Source organism: Rhipicephalus microplus, chromosome 4, assembly GCF_043290135.1.
Source record: "Rhipicephalus microplus isolate Deutch F79 chromosome 4, USDA_Rmic, whole genome shotgun sequence".
Lineage (NCBI taxonomy): Eukaryota > Metazoa > Arthropoda > Arachnida > Ixodida > Ixodidae > Rhipicephalus > Rhipicephalus microplus.
The window spans coordinates 171,320,165-171,327,436 of NC_134703.1; positions in this window are offsets into that span (position 1 = coordinate 171,320,165).

Here is a 7,272-nt window from a genome sequence, read left to right on the forward strand (position 1 = left end):
AGTATTTCGCACACACTTTCGACTTGTTCAGGGTGCGGCTATTTCTTTTGAGTCTTGATACTGCCTTAAACTTAGTAATAACCTAATGTAAACAAATGGTATTGGCTGAGCAGTTTCGAACTTCACATCTTGCATCTTTATTGCTTATTGGAATGTCTCACACGTACTATCTAGTAATTTTTGTTTACATTGTACAGTTATAGTTGAGAAAATATGAGCAAATAATGGCTCATAACCATAAATGTTTAGTGATAAAAATTGTGTTAGAGAAGAGTTACATTTTACGCATTGGTACAAACAACTATGCAACTTATTTTGAATTGAAATACGTATTTGAAACTAGCGTATAAAACTGTGTAAATAGCAGATATTTCATTGCCTAGAGCAACGTAATAAAAAGAAGAATGAAAAACTTTAAATAGAGTTCGGCGAGTTGGTGGGGTGGGCCAACGGCACTGCCTAGGCTATGGCCAGGAGTTCTTCGATTATGGCGGTTTCCTCGCCTCGCTGAACAGCACACATATGAACTATGATGGTGGGGCTGAGCAGAGCGGTTTCCCAGCGCACTCGAGGGCGGTCACTAGAGGCCGCGTGATCCTTATGAGCACCAATCCTTCGGCATTCGCATTCCCACTTTTGAGCATACGGATTAAAGAAACAATTTTTTTGAGTAGGATCCCTCTTCAAATGAGCTTCGAATATCTTGGTCTGAGTCGAAGAAGCCTTGTTGCAGAGAGCCAGGGTGGCGGCTTCAACCTATGTGGTTCCGAAATAGAGACTCCAAATAGTCTCTAGGGATTTCTAAAGAGGTCCTACACCACTCTCTTGTAAAAAAAAATACTTTCACCACCACCATTCATAGACACAAACACGCACACAATGCACGCATTACTACTTTCATTAGAAGTAATATATGCGATATCAGAGAATAAAAACGTTATTGAAAACTTTCGAAGGTATCTATCGGGGTCGGGCTACAACGACTCAGCCTAGGTGATGGTCTCGAGACCTTGGACACGTTGTTAGAATAAAAAAATGAAACTTCACTAAAGCATTGATTACGTACACCACTATCGCGTGGCTGGGCATGAAGAACAGTCATTAAGAAGAACAAGCTTTCTCCGTGATAGCGTCATCGAGGACAAAGCAGTGTGGTTTGTCTGAAGGTATAGGTGTCATTAGTTTGCTTCAAAGTATTTGCACAAACACCTTTGTATGCAGTTCAAGGAAGAACAATCAGTGCATTAAGTGTTCATCCCCTTAATCTTATACGTTAAGAATCATAATAGCCACATCAGAGGCATGTTTGTTTTAGTAGGAGCAAAATATTTGAGTAGGGAGAAAAGAAACACCAGCACGAAACGAAACGACACGCACTTCTCTCTAACAATCCTGCCGTTCATCCCTGTACCTTCCAATGTTTTTTCGAAACAATCGGTTATTGAATTTGAGCAACGCCTTCAAAAATATTGGATATATTGATGGATGTTAAGGCTTTGTTAAATTTCTATCATTACTGGAAATGTTATCAGCACTCCCCGACTACCTCACAATTTCACTACGTATTTGTATTATTTTGATCTTACCACAAATTACAGTTGAAGTTTTGTTTTATTCGGTTCATTAGGTTGTCTCCGCCATACGGCCTCAATTCAATGCTTGTTTTAGTGAGAAAACGAAGGCCATGATTAATAATTTACATCTTTGGTTGATTTTTTTTCTTCTGTGCTAAAAAGGATTGTTTTGATGGCGAAATTTAACGTCTCAAACCCCCTTTCGCTATGATACACACTGGAATGGGACGCTCCAATATACTTTGATCACCTGGGTGCCTCTTAACCTCCACTCAGAGGGAACAGTTCACGGGGCTTTTTTTTTGCATTTTGCCTCTACAGAAATGCTACCAGCACGACCGCAATATAACCTTTGTCTTTCGTATCAGCAACATAGCACAGTAACTACTGAGTGGCCACCACCGGTTGTGAAGAGGCATGTGATGGCTTTTTCGGGTGGCTGCTGTGGTCCTCAGGCTTGGAGTCACCAGATCTGAGGCAGGTCACAATCAGAATGTGAGAGGCAGCGTACCAACAAAATACGTCGGAGATCTCTGAGAAGCAAGCAGCGTGCCTGTGGCGCCACCATGCAGCCAGCGTGGAAAGCTGTCGGGTAAACATTCCTGCACCGCTTGGACAAATGGTGCCGACCGGTTTAGCGGATATCTCCGGCATAGCTGGATGCAGAGACTGACTCTAGAGCTTAGCAAATGAATCTGGTCATTGTCATTGTACGAGCGGCTATCTTCAAGGCAAATAACACGGCTGTCTGTGAGTTGCAGTAAAGAAAGCATTAACGTTTCCTCCGCCTTCACTAGCAGCCTCATTTTGACATGGTGCATTTATTGCTTCGTAGATAGGAACTCACCACACACGCGCTCAGAAATGCCACTAACAACGCACTTGCACAAAGTATTATGCGCCCAGCGATGTGATTTGCTGGATTGTGTCATGTGATCCATCCTCCATGTCAGATCGCACCACGCTCTCACTTCGAAGTCAGAGCGGGTGTGAGCACAGTCAGTCGGAGGCTGATTCTCAGAAAGAACCGACTGAAGGCATTCCGAGCATTAGAACTCTTCCAGACGAACGCTCAGGCACTTTTCAGAGAACTCCAAAGCGCTCATCAACGCAAAACCGAATACACCATAAAACTTCAGATTGTGAAGCAAATGGTTCATTATGAAACAGAAAAAAGACACGTTGTGTAAGTTGGGAATGCAAGTTCTTAGTTGCATAATATGTTGTTGACATAGCATAACACAGTTATACTTGTACAACATATTTACCATCACTATCAAAGGCAGAAAGATTGTGTTCAGAATGCCTGGTCTTCAACTCCTGTAAGATCCAAAAAATCTGTGGTCCCAGAAAAAAATACGCAAGAAGAAAGAATGAGCAGAGGTGCTGCCCAGACAGGCTGGCTCGAGTTTCAATTGTCGGACCTATCTTCGTCAAATACACATCTTTCAGCGTGCTAGTTTTAAGGCGTTTAGCATTGGCACGATCTCTTGTGGTGGCTCGTGTCTCTGCTGGTAATCGCCACTTGGATAGAAAAAAGAACTCTGAAACAGAAGAGAGAAGCATTTGCCATATTTGCAGCAAGGTTGCAATGACGCTATGGGATTTTTTGTGGAGGTACGGGGCGCTGCAAAAAAGGAGGGAGGGAATAAAAAAGTAGAAAGGAAGAGAACAAATGAACTGATAAAAGAACGGTACAATAAATCGAGAGCCACCACATGCAGGAATGAAGGAAAGAGAAGGGCATGAAACTTCAAAGACCTGGCTACACTTCGGGCTGCCTTTAACTATATTGTTGACCAGACAGCTGAGTCATGTGTCCTCTTTACTGACACAAGAGCATCGTTGCCAGTGCTGGAGTCTCCATGAACCAGGACCAACTCATCATGAACATCAAACACTTATACAAGAAAACCTGCGACCTCCATCACCGCATTGTTCTGCTGTTGAAATATGCCCACTGTGGAAGGGAAGGCAACGTCCGGGCAGATGACGCTGCCAAAGCTGGACATGACACTCCGACAGAAATCGTCGAGATGCCTTTTTCGAGACAAGACGCTGCGTCACTACTATCGGCCCCCGCTTATTGCCTCCAGCTATCTGTCTGAAGAGACGCTAGTCCCCAGATAGGCCCCTGTATAAGATCGATCCGTCGTGTCACTTCAGTATGCCATGAGGCTTCGAAAGGCAAGATGAAACGTGCCTACATCCCATCTGCTACAGCCCATGATGTGATGACAACCGGTCTCAAAGAATTGACACTGGTTGACTCACTTGCGTGCACGATAGTTATAATATTAGGGTTTGCACCAACTCTGACCCACTGGACGTTATACTTAGTTGTCCTTGCAAAACAGTGTTATAGCCGACTTCTGCGTACGATAAATATTGCGCGGACACACACATGCCCGCAGAAACACACAGACACGCACACACGTATGCACATGAGGGCGCACACGCGCGCATTCACACCCTCTCCGTAGGCGGCACAAAACTATAAATAGAAAGTGTGTAGGAGAGGGAGCTTCAGTGCTTCACCGCTTCTCCTCTCGCCGTTTGCTCCCGCTCCTCCCTGTACCCCAGTCTCCTGTCCGCTCGCGCCTCACTCTCGAGCATTCAATGGCTGGGCGCATCTGAAGAACGTCGGAAACAACGCCGAGCTGAGAATGCTGGCACCCCACTCTCTCGTCCGCTCGCTCTTCACTCTCACCGTTCGCTGGCTGGGCACCAAGGCGATGTCAGAAGTCGGTGAAGGCGAATGTCTGGCGGTAGTGGTACCTTTTCTCAGTGCATGAAATGCATTCGCATTTACTCACGATCCCCTTGGGGAGGTGGGGATTCGTTATCCAAACGGCACTACCTTGAGGGTGCTTGCATCGGCGTTGTGAGGCGAGAAAGCGAGAGAGCTTAGAAAAAAAAGGATGGAGAGATACGCATGAGCACTAGGGGTGTACACGTCGCGGGGAGGAATTCCTAGAGTAGAAAGGAGGAGGCACCGTAGGTTTGCAGACGTTTCCTGTGTCGGCATTGCGAGTTTAATTAGGAAGTGGAGGCACATGCGCTGTAAGGCTGGTCTCGCCGCTCTTTTCGCAAACAAAGGCTGTGCAACGATTGCACGATTGCAGTGATCTTTGTGCGCCCGGTAACTACAACAGAATCGTTCCGACGAAACTCAAGGATGTACGACTCTCCCCACTGCAAGATAACGGCGCGTGGTTGAACGTACAGGCCTTTATTTTTAACGCGGGCCGAAATACGCGTGAGAGATGAAAGCTGTGGAGCGCTCACTGCGCCATCTTGCTGATAATGATGAAAACACAATAGTACCGCCCTGAGATTCCCGCCAACAGCGGCAAGTGGTAGATACGAAAAGCTTCCCGTTTGAACGTTGAAGGAGGTAAGTTTCGTTTGATCAGTGGTTAACGCCTCGCTTTCATGACGTGGAGGTCCGAGGTCCCACGTTCGATTACACGCGCCACAATCTTTTTTCTGGAATTTTTTTCTTTTACGCGTGTATATATATATATATATATATATATATATATATATATATATATATATATATATATATATATATATATATACGGTACATGACACCTACGCCAGTGGCGAAATTCAGCCGAGAGTGTCCATATAATTGCTATCGCAATAAACGGGAACGCGCTTCTTTTTAAGGGCGCCTCTCATTTTCCCTATCACAGGCATAAAAATGCCAGGCCTGTGCGGAAAGCACAGGACCGTCATAGCGAAAGCTGAAATAGTGGACTTTCAGAGCCTTTCAAAACACTCATTGGGTAACTACTGCAAGCAAACTTGCTTGATACCCACTAGGGTATTAACAATAAAATTTTATGGGTAGTAGGCCGGCATTCACTAATTCTGAATATAGACCGGCATTCACAATGCTATGTTTTGTAATTATACTGAGAAATGTCGTATCCGCTAAACACTACGAATGAATTTTGTGCCAAATATAATGCAGTGGCTGACGACGATAAAAAATTATGGCTGAAGTGGGTATGAGCCACACTTAATAGCGGAACACGAACAACATTTTGTAATGGGGTGGGGCATCGGTCCACCCAATCGTTACGTTATTCACATTGTGCGATGACTGGTTGTTCTTTAACTGTTTTAAAACGCTTTATAAGTCGCATTAACGCGATTGCTTTCCCAACGTCAAGCCTTCCTAAAGCAAGTTTGCCAACAAGCCCTGATCACCGGTGACCTATATTTGTTTGTGAATGTTGTATGTACACAGGCAATAAAGAAAGAAGAAAAAAGATGTGGCTCAGTTATGGAATATTGTGTTGGCACCAAGTGGGGATTTGAGCCCCACTGTGTAGTTTATGGTTGTTTGTTTTTCTAATTTCATGCGATGTGGTTAGGGACACTGGGGGCGGTGGCGGTGGACAACTAAGCGTGACTCGAGGTATGATCTCATAACAGATGGAACCTGAACTTGGAAGCGTTTAACGCTAGACCCTTATCTAGTGAGGCAACTGTAGTTGTACTGTTCGAGGAGCTATAGGGTGTTAAATGGGATAAAATAGGGCTCAGTGTTGTTAGGAGGACCGATTAGGCCTATACGGTGCTACAGAATGGGCACTTCCTTTGCTATCGGGGCTTAGCTGACAGAAGAGAACTGGGAGTGGGGTTGTTAATTCACAGAAACATAGCTGGCAACATCGAGAAATACTATAGCATTGTTGAAAGGGTGATAGGTATTGAAATTAAACTCAATAAGAGATACAAGATGAAGGTCGTACAGGCTTACGCGCCTACATCGAGCCATGATGACGCTTCGATTGAAAGTTCTATGAAGGCGTGCAACCGGCAATGAGGAAGGCAAAAACATAGTATATTATACTGATAGGAGACATTATTGCAATGGTAGGGAATTAGCAGGCTGGAGACCAGGTAGTAGGAGATTATGGCATTGGTACTAGAAATGCCAGAAGAGAGCTACAGGTAAACTTCGAAGAGCGCAAAAATTTACGGCTTTTGAATACCTTCGAATACTGAAAACGAGGAAACCATAACTGAACGTGGAAAAGTCCTAATGGTGAAAACAAGAACGAAATACACTTTATAGTTAGTGCACAACCAGGCATCGTGCAGGATGCGGAAGTGGTTGCCAATGTACGATGCAGTGACGGTCTAGAGTTCGCCTAGACTTGAAGAAGGAACAACAGAAACTTATACGCAAGAAGTCAATCAATGAGCTAGCACTGAGTGGGGAAAGTACAGAAATTCAGAGTCTCACTTCAGAACACGTACTCGGTTCTCTTCTCATTGAGGAAACCAACCTTAGAGTATATACGATGAATGATAATATGATCAGAGTCATTACGGAGTGTGCAGTGGAAGTTGGAGGCACGGTAGTTAGAAAGAACACTGGCAAGCTTTCCCAGGAAACAAAGAATCTCATTAAAAAACGTCAAAACATGAAAGATATCAAGCACGACAGACAAAATAGAACTGCCAGAGCTTTCGAAGTTGATTAATAGGCGTAATGTATCTGATGTAAGAAGGCATACTCTGGAGAGAATTGAACATGCTCCGAAAAACGGAGGAAGCTTCAAAGTAGTAAACAGGAAACTTTGGATAGGCAAGGAGGAGGAATAAATGAGGAAGGACAGGGAGGTTAGCCAGTTCTCAGACCGGCTGGCTACCCTGTACTGGGGAAGGGGGTAAG